Here is a 9682-nt window from a genome sequence, read left to right as displayed (position 1 = left end):
GTATTCTACCAGCTGAGGTGCATCCCTATCACCTTGATCTTTCTAGTTGTTTTTGTTTTCTTTTAGTTTTTGAGACAGGGTCTCCCTATATAGCCTAGGCTGTCTCTCAGACCCTACAGCCCTCCTGTCTTAGCCTCCTAAGTTCGTCACCACGACTAATTTAAACATGCATCTTCTATGAGACATTATAAAAGGATTGTAAGGCCAGAGTTTAGATGGGAGTGGAGATGGGGGTTCAGTTAGTGTCCTCTGTGGTATGGAGAGGGAAAGATGGGGGTCTGTGATGGTATATCGGTCAGTCTGACAGTGGGGGAAGGGGCTGTAGCCATGTGTGTGGAGTCTCGGGTGAGTGGAAGGCTTAGGTCTGGCAGCCGTCCTAGGCCAGCAGCTTTCCTTAGGGTTGCGTCTAAGTATCCTTGTGACATTGGTCATTTCCAGTAGTTAAACAAGCCAGTCATTCAACTTTTAAAGTTGTAGTTTCATGTTACTAGATCAAAAATTCATAAGAATTTAACAGTATTGATTATATTGGTTTTTTTTTTTTTTGAGTATATTGTTTTAACCTAAAAATTGTGGTTAATGTGAAGTAGATTGCAATTTCTTTGCAAGTAAAAAGTTTCTCAAGAAAGCTTCATGGGTTTTAAAAAAAATGTATTTAATTTTGGAGATAGGATCTCATGGAGCCCAGGCTGACCCAAATCTCACTATGCAGCTAAGAATGTTGTTGAACTTCTGATCCTCTAACCTCCAACTCCCAAGTGTGCTGAGATTATAGGCATACTACACTGGTTTACCTGATTCTGGGGTTTGAACCCAAGGCTTCATGAATGGCAAGTGGTCAACCATCTTAGCCCCATACCCACCCTCCATATGGAATTAACAGCTGCTCTTTGATTAGAACAGATAGTATCTTTAAAAAACATTTTTTAATTACAAATTTTCACTTTTAGCTTTTACTATATTGCTGGGTAGTGGCGGCTCATGCCTTTAATCCTAGCACTTGGGGGGCAGAGACAGGCGGATTTCTGTGAGTTTGAGATCAGCTGGTCTGCAGAGTGAGTTCTAGGACACCCAGAGCTGTTACACAGAGAAACCCTGTCTTGAAAAACCAATAGATAGATAGATAGATAGATAGATAGATAGATAGATAGATAGATAGATAGACAGACAGACTGTGTTGTATGTGTGGGTGTTTTGCCTTCATGTATGTCTGTACACCACATGTGTGTCTGGTATCTGAGGTGGCCAGAAAAGGGCTCTGGGTGCCTTGTAACTGGAGGGTTGGTGATTATCACCTGCCATGTGGGTGCTAGGAGCTGAACCCTGGTCCTCTGCAGAAGCAACAAGCACTGAACCACCTCTCCAGCCCTAGACAACTGGGCATCTTGAGAGCCTTTTGCTTTCCCTCTTCTTTGCTACAGGAGACCTGATCATTACATAAATTTTTGAGTAAAGATGTACAGATCCAAAGTTCTAATATCATTATCTACCCCTCAAAAAAGAGCTTCTGTGTACATGTGCACACATGTATATAATAAGGGTATGTTTGTATGTTTTTGTGAAAAGTTACCTTTATACCTGGCATCTGCTACCTGTGGTGTGTTTTGTATTAAATTAAAAACCTAGTCTTGTGGCACATACTGGTCATCCAGCTATTGAAGGAAGCTGAGGCAGTAGGATCTTTAGTTCTAGGACATCCTGGAGTAAATAGTGAGTTCAAGACTAGTCCAAGGAACTTAGTGAGACCCTATCTTAAAATAGCAGTAAAAACGGGGCTGAGGGCATGTGGTTCAGCATCAGAGTGCTTGCCTACAACCCCTCAGTGATGGGGGGGGGCGTTACTCAGGGATAAAATGCCTGCCTAATATGCACAAGGCCCTGGACTCAGTCTCCTTTAATATAAAATAAAATAAAGCAAACTGAAAATGCTTTACGTGCAGTGGATCTTTGCTTCATAAAGCTAGCTTAGGGGACTTAAGAAAAAGGAAAGGAAAAAAAAAAAGGAAACCTAATTTAATAGTTATCAGTTTAAAATACTCCCCAAGGTGGTTTGTGCTGACAGTTAATCATTTTGTAGATATTTATGGAGTGCCTTCCATGTGCCAGACAGTGGGTCCTGGGGAGCAAATCCTATCCCTGTTCTTCAGAATTTCTTATCTCTTCCACCAGGCAGTAGACCATGGCCATGTGGCAAGCTGGGTTCGTGGATTCCCATAGCTGAAGTCTTTCCTTGCACCATACACACGTTCTCGTGACAGTATTCTCTGTATGAGCCACAGATGGCTCAGTAATCTTCCGTGTAGATAAACACTTCTGCTTTTTTTGAGCCTTGTTAGAGCCATGTCTTTCTTCTCTCTCTCTCTCTCTCTCTCTCTCTCTCTCTCTCTCTCTCTCTTCTCTCTCCTCTCTCTCTCTCTCTGGTTGGTTGTTTTTTTTTTTTTTTTTATTTGTGTGTATGTGTGTGTGTGTGTTTGTTTTTTTTTCCCTGTGCTTTGGATGGGACCACATCCTACACATTCTTAGAGAAGCCATGCCACTGACTGTCTTGTGACTCAGGCCTTGCTTCAGTTCTTGGATGGTTGAATGTGATTGTGATTTCAAAGACTAGATTAGTATCTTCTAGAAGGAGCCTGGGCACTTTGGTTATTTTGTTCAGCTTTGTACTTCATCAGCCATTTTCAGTGGGACAATTAAGAAAAATTAGAGCCATATTCCCAAGGGGTAGCACTGCCATTCTGAAACTGTCTTGGTACATATTTGGACCAAAGCTGGGCTGGGCTGCCCTTCAGACCACTCCTTGATTGTCTTTTCTCACTGCAGTGGGTTTTATCTCAATTTAAAAAAAAAAAAAGGGAAGTGTGTGTGTGTGTGTGTGTGTGTGTGTGTGTGTGTGTGTGTGTGTGTGTTCGTTCATGTTTGTCCATTCCTGTGTATATAGAGTATAGAGGTGCACGCTTCCCATAGCCTCATGGCATGAGTGTGGGCAACCTATGTTGGTGGTCATCACTTTCCACCTTGTTTGAGACAGTTCTTTTGTTTTATGCTGTAAGAGGTTAGCTGTACTGTAAGCTTCCAAGAATGTTGTTTCTCTGCCTCTTGTTTCAGCATAGGATTGATGGGATTACAGGTGTGTATGGCTGTATCCAGCATAGGATTGATGGGATTACAGGTGTGTGTGGCTGTATCCAGCATAGGATTGATGGAATTACAGGTGTGTGTGGCTGTATCCAGCATAGGATTGATGGGATTACAGGTGTGTATGGCTATATCAGCTTTTTGTGGTTCAAGGGATCCAAACTCAGGTCTACATGCTTGTGAGGCAAATGCTTTGCCCATGAGCCCGTCTCCTACTCCCCCAGTGCATTTTATCTTGGTATTTCTTGTGCACTGGAGATTGTTTACTAAGGGTTCCTAGCCTACTGTGCTCATAGTTTCATGGTGTTGTTTACACATGGCCAGTTTTTGTCTTCAGGAGAAGAGCTCAACCCCAGCCCTGACCACGGAGAATCCCTCATCCATCTTTATTGCCCCCACTAGGGCAAGAGCTCTGGTGTCTGATTTGGTATGCCTATTTTGTGACAGGAAATATTCTCTGTGCCTGCTATAACATAGCAGTTGTTAGTTGGCTTTCATTTTCCAGGGACCAGAATCTTAACTTACCCTTGTCACTCGAGGCCTGTACTCTTCTTTGATTTAGTCCCTCCTTCCCTCCTTCCCTCCTTCCCTCCCTCCCTCCCTCCCTCTCCAAGTTTTCTTGTTGCCTAGCCAAGGCTGGTAATGAATTTTTGGACCTCCTGCCTCCATCTCTCCCTCGGTGCTAGGATTACATGCACCTGGCTGGTTTATGAGGTCTGGGAATGGAGATATGGGGATGAGAGTACACGGCAGGCAAGCATTCTACCAACCAAGTTCTATCCCTAGCCTGCCTTTTATTTAGTCTTTTACAGGGTCTTACGAGCCCAGTTGGTTTTCAGCTTCTACCTCCTGAGTTCTAGGATTGCAGGTGTATGCCTCCACACCCGGCAGATGTTTGCATTCTTGGGCAACAGTTTCAAACTGCTAGGTTTGGGACAGGTCTCTTTTAGGATGTGGAAGGAACTCCTGCACCATGGTAGGAGACTAGATTTATTGATGGTTTCTGTGCTTGTAGGATGTGGGGAAGTACCTCTGCTTTTTGTCTATTGGGAGGAAGAGTTTTCAAGGTTATGGATGAAGCCACAGCCCGAATCTTTGCCTCTCAACTTTTGTGGAAGTGAGGAATTAGAACAGGAAGTGGAGTCAGAAGAAAGATGCAGCTGGGACTGTGGCTTATGTCTGTAATCCCTGGACTATGGTGCCTGAGATAGGAGGCTTGCTTCGAGGTTAAGGCCAGCCTAGGGTAAAGTAAGACCCCTGTGTTAGGCAAATAAGAAGGAAGGAGTAAAGGGTAGTAATACTTAACTGTAGCTGGGGCCCAAGTGCATTTAGTCACTGCTCGGCTGCCTTTTATAGCCATGCAAGAATGACTCAGCCTGGAAAAAGAGAGTCACTTAAAATAAAGTGGCCATTCCAGTGTTGCACATCTTGTTCATGTGCAGCCAGCTGGCTGGAGCCTTGTGGGGCATGTTGGCCTGTAGGGGGGTCTGGAAGAGGCATGTTGCTCAGGTAAGGGTGATCTTATAATCACCAAGTGTGGTTCACGATGGCCACATATAACCCTGAACTTTCAAGCAGCATATTGATATTTTTTTTTTTGTGTGTGTGTGTGTGTGTGTGTGTGAGAGAGAGAGAGAGAGAGAGAGAGAGAGAGAGAGAGAGAGAGAGAGAGAGAGAGAGAGAGAGAACATGAGAACACATTTGTATGATGTGTGTATGGTGTGTGTGTGTACCCTATTGGCCAGTCAGCACTTCTCTTGCTTTCATTTCATTGCCTGACCTAGAAGTCTGCTGTGACTGACAGGTTTCACACACTCCTACCCTACCCCCACCCAAAGACAGGGCTTCTCTGTGTAGCCTGGCTGTCTTGGAGCTCACTCTGTAGCTCTGTAGACCAGACCAGCCTGGAACTCAGAGATCTGCCTGCCTCTGCTGGGATTAAGGGTGTGTGCCGCCACTTTCACTTTTGTTTCAGCATTCCTTTAAGTCCAAAACCTCTACATTCAATCAAGCAAACATACAAGCTGGGGTTTTGTTCCACACTGAACACATTCAGTCAGCTGCACTGGAAACCATGGATATCCCTGATGTCATAACCTGTGGCTTTTAGGGAGAAGGTAGGCCAACAGTGTCTTGCCAGACATGGACCTCTCAGCAAGGACTCTTAAGCTAGTCGCATGCTAGGGACATGAGCAACCCAGCCACAATCATGAGCCCATTGTGGGGATTTGGGAACTTGTCCATATCTCTCTGATGAGTCTGTAGTTCCTTCTGTTTCTGATTCCCTACTGCTCAGATTACAGGTGCACCTGGAGTTTTGCATGGGTGCTCAGGATTCTAACTTCAGTCCTCATGCTTTCAGAGAAAGTACTTTACCACCTTGACTTCTCTGAAACCTGCTTCTTATTTTGAGATAGGGTTTCACTGAGTTACCCAGGGTGGCCTATTATTATTATTATTTTAAATAAATTCTTCTTTTTGTGGGGCTGTGGGAAACCTGTAAGCAATCTTTTTAATTCAGCATTTTCTCCTCCTCCAAAGCTCACATGCAAAGCCACTGTGCACATTTTTGCTTCATTGTCAAAAGGTCACTCTAGTATCTGGCAGAATTATAAAGCTTGAGTAATCATCCTGGGTGTTTAATCATTCTAGAATCATCTACCATAAAATTACAATACAATAAGATTTTAACTAGAAAAAGCTTAAAAATTAAATGGGAGCTTAAATTGTTACCAGTTAAGTATGTTCAACTAGCACAAAAACTTAAGTAGTTTTCTTAGTTCTGAGGAGACCCAGGGAAAAGGTGCAGCTCAAGCCATAGTATTCTTCCATGCTCCAGAAAGAGCCTGCAGGAGGTTTGGGAGGGCCTGAAGCAGGCCTGAAGAACAGAGGTCCACGGTTTGTGAACAAGCATGGGTGAGCACTGCTAGTCTAGTCTTTCCTTCCCACGCACAGTAGCCTCTGCTGCAGGGAGCTTTTATCTGCAGAACTAGTCCTGGCCTGTTTCCAGGGGTCTTGGAAGATAAATGCCTGTTCCCAGACCACGTGTTGCAGATGTCAAAGCTTTTGACCCTGAGCAAGGTTCCTCACTGTTCCAAATTTTGTACCCCTTTCCTATAATCTGATTGATACAGGTTGAACAGTTCAGCCAGTATGTATGGGGTAGAAGTGTTTTAGATTTGGAAATATTTCTGTGGACCTTTATCCCTAATCTAAAATCCACAGGTCTTTAAAACCCACGTTTGGAGCATGCTGGAGGGTTTGATGCTTCAGATGTTTGGATTAGGGGTGCTCTGTCTCTGATGCCCAGTTGCTAGAGGGTAAAGTGATTAGTGTATATAAAAAAAAAAATCTAGTAAGTGCTCAACAAATATCTTTAGTCCTTCATCCTCTCTAGAAATAGCCCCGAGTTATTTCTGGGGCTAGAAGGTATAGGGAAATTCCAGCTACAAGCAGGAGCAGGCAGACAATGACCAACTAAACAAACAATGCACAAGTTAACTTCATGTAGTATTCACACTGAAACAGCCTGGCCTTGTAGCTCAGGCCTGTTGTCCCAGTCACTTAGTATGTTAAGGGAACAGAATTAGGGACTTTAAATCTAGCCTGGGCAACTTATGAGAAATTTATTTCAGGAATAAACTGGGCTAGGGATATTACTTAGTGGTAAAGCACCTGCCTGGGAAGACAAAAACAAGCAAACAAAAAACACAGGATAATATTCACAGGTGGGTGGGTGAGGACATTGGAGTAACTAAGGTGATGTTGTTTGTTTGTTTGGTTGGTTTTGGTTTTTAAATCTAAGAATGAAAGCACCCTTTTGTAGCATCCCTAACTCCAAACATAAACATATAGCCATCAGTAGAAACTCTGGCCACTGTTGGTGAATTTGTGTGTCTGGTTTGTCCGTGGCATCCTTGAACTTTAAGTAAAGGCCTAATTGTGTTGAGCAGAAAGATATCATCAGATCCCATCTTTGAGAAGATCAGGGGCTGCTACTAAGTGTAGATGTTAGAAAGTTCTACTTCCTGACTGCTGGCATTGGAAGAATTCTTAGGTGACCCTGAAGAGTTAATCTCAGTGTCTCTGTTGTGCCTGCTTTCAGACAGCAGGGCCACCCATGATTCTACCATACCATATACTCTTCATGTGAACAACAGATGAGGGCCCCGGCTCTCACTTAAGAGCCCTTAGAACCGGCAGCCTCTTCCTTCCTGAGCTGTGTGACGCTTCCTCCATGTGTCTGGCATTTCTAGTGGGCTATTTTAGGCATCATGGACAAATTATCCAAGCATTTAGCAGCTGTGAAAAGGGAAGGATTGTAAAGAGATTTATGTGGGCATGAGTTTTTATGGTGACCTCTGAGCCTCAGTGTTCTCATGGAGAAATGGGATTGGTGGTCCCAGATGCTAGATTGAACCATGTCCAGAATAATATGGCAAAGTAATTGAAGCTGTGAGCTTGTGATGAACATTGCTTTGAGAGAAGACGTTGATTTCAGGGGTAGATTCTGTTTTTATTGTTTATTTTGAGTACTAGAGATGGAACCTAGGGCTTCCTGGATGCCAGGCAAACCCTCTACCACTAAGTTACACCCCATCTCTTTGCTGGTCTAAGCAAGTGTTCTACCTTTGAGGTATATCCCTTTTTAAAAATTTTCATTTTGAGGTAAAGTCTTGCAATATAGCTCAGGCTGGCATTGAACCTGCAATCCCCCCCCCCCCCATCTCTCACGTTCTCAGCATTCCAAGTAACTAAGATCATAGGTCTGTGCCACCTATGGATGTGTGGAGTAATAGGATAAGTTTGGATTACTGCTATTGGCCAATATTGGCTGTTGATCTTAACTTACAAACATGAGTTTCATAAACTTGGACCCTGTAAGGGACAATCCAGGCCTGACTGACAGACTAATTTAATTCATAGCCTGGTGAATTAGTAACCATGGTCTAGTTGGTGTTCCTGAAGGAGTCTTTAGATGGGAATCAGAACACTTGGGGCTTCGTTCTAGCTCTGCTGCTTCTGACTTGGTTTGCAACCCTCATCTTTTGTTTGACAGATTTGAAATGATCAGGTATTATTTATCTGTGATATTTTACCTCTTCCAGCTGCTCAGAGCATGCTGAGAACCACACCAGCTTCCATCCCTGTCTGTCTTTCCCCATAATATTCAGGGCAAGCCCCCTTTGCGCTTTTCCTTTTCTGGAATCTTGCATGAGCTCAGAGTTCTTTGCAGAGTCCCTGTTATGTGTGAGAACTCCAAGTTCACTAGGAAGACTTTACTTTCTGGTTCCTGGTAACTTGAGGGACATGACAGGGCCAACTTATAATGGCAGTTGACATTTATTGAAGGCTATCAGTTCATATAGCTCTTTTCCAAATATTAAAAATGACAGAGACTTATGTAGCCCAGGCTGGCCTCAAACTCATTATATCACCAAGGATGACCTTGAATTCCCAGGTGCTGAGATTACTGATGTGCATCACTCAGGCTGTCTCCATCTGTCCTTAAGTGTATGCCTCTCCTGTAAGTACAGTACTTGATTCAGGCAGAGAAAAATTGAGACCCAGAAAAGACATTAACTTGCTTTGTGTCTCCTACTCAAATCAGCAAAGCTGGCAGGAGACACACATCTAGGCAAGCCTTCTGTAGGTTTGTGCCAGCGTGGGTCCCTGGAGAGTGCTTCCATAGTCTTGCAGCCCACAGCCACCTTCCGGGTGCACAGAGCCAGCTGCCTTGTGGGATGGATCTCCAGAGCTGCCGAGGCTGCCTGGACCCATGCCACCTCCCTCCCCTGCCTGTTTCTTAGCACATAAACGTTCCTGTGCACTTAGGGGAGAGTTGGAACTGCTTCTTATAGCCTTATCTGCCCATCCTTTTGCTCCCCACTTCATATTTGGGAGGTCCCTGGGTTAGCTCATCAGGCCCTTTGGCTCATGCCTCTTTTTTTGGTGGTGGTGGTGGTGGTGGTGGTGGTGTGTGTGTGTGGGGGGGGTATGAGATAGGGTTTCTTTGTGTGGCCTTGGCTGTCCTGGAACTAGCCCTGTAGACCACGCTGGCCTCAAATTCAAGGAGATGTGCCTGCCCCTGCTTCCTGAGTGCTAGGGTTCAAGGTATGCACCACCACTGCCCCCATCAGGCCCTTTGGAGCCCTTCTATAATCTTGTGCTGACTGCATGCAGGGTGCTGTAAAGAGGATCTGCTAGCACTAAGTGTGCTTGGATAGTGCCTCTGCCTCGTAGATCAGCTATTGCAAGGAGAACCAGCTCTGGGGTGGGTGGGGTCAGTTCTTCCCTTGCTAACGTCAGTGTTATACTTTGGGAACACTATATTTCTAAGGTACAGGGTGCATTTCTTCTCTGAAAGCCTATTCATCTAACAGTACCTTGCTGGTTTTCTCCATTAGCTGAGCTGTGCTCATTAGATGAGTGTGAACTAGAACCTTGTGTACTCCTAGTTCCTCTTTCTCTTGACTGGCAAACTGTTTTCTGCTGTGAGTGGACTGCTCACAGTTCCCTCTCCTGTCTCCCCTGCTAACATCTTTTG

The 9682-nt window shown here is 44.4% G+C and overlaps 1 protein-coding gene across 1 annotated transcript in view; it reads left to right on the top strand.

The window, feature by feature from the left end:
* The window catches only part of Cux1 (cut like homeobox 1), a 299475-nt gene that overhangs the window by 82832 nt on the left and 206961 nt on the right, over positions 1-9682 (top strand).

This window comes from Cricetulus griseus, chromosome 4, assembly GCF_003668045.3.
Source record: "Cricetulus griseus strain 17A/GY chromosome 4, alternate assembly CriGri-PICRH-1.0, whole genome shotgun sequence".
NCBI classification, from domain to species: Eukaryota; Metazoa; Chordata; class Mammalia; order Rodentia; family Cricetidae; genus Cricetulus; species Cricetulus griseus.
This window is presented reverse-complemented; position numbering and strand designations above follow the sequence as displayed.